Source organism: Calidris pugnax, unplaced genomic scaffold, assembly GCF_001431845.1.
Source record: "Calidris pugnax isolate Ruff unplaced genomic scaffold, ASM143184v1 scaffold94, whole genome shotgun sequence".
Classification (NCBI taxonomy): domain Eukaryota; kingdom Metazoa; phylum Chordata; class Aves; order Charadriiformes; family Scolopacidae; genus Calidris; species Calidris pugnax.
The window spans coordinates 251,342-251,566 of record NW_015090822.1 but is presented as its reverse complement, the minus strand read 5'-3'; positions in this window follow the sequence as shown (position 1 = coordinate 251,566).

The window sequence follows — 225 nt, the reverse complement described above, 5'->3', positions numbered from 1 at the left end:
CGCCCCCACCGCCGCCTCCCCCCACCTCTGCCCCCCCCAGCACACACAGCCCCACAGCAGGCACCCACCGCAGCCCCCATCCACAGCCTGGGGCCGGGCACGGCCGGCAGAGAAGCCGCAGCACCCCCAAAACGCAGCTCTGCCCCCCAACCCCAGCGCGCTAGAGACAGACACGGCTCAGCCCCCCCCAGTGCCGCATCCCCCCCCCCCAGCGGGCAGGTCAGA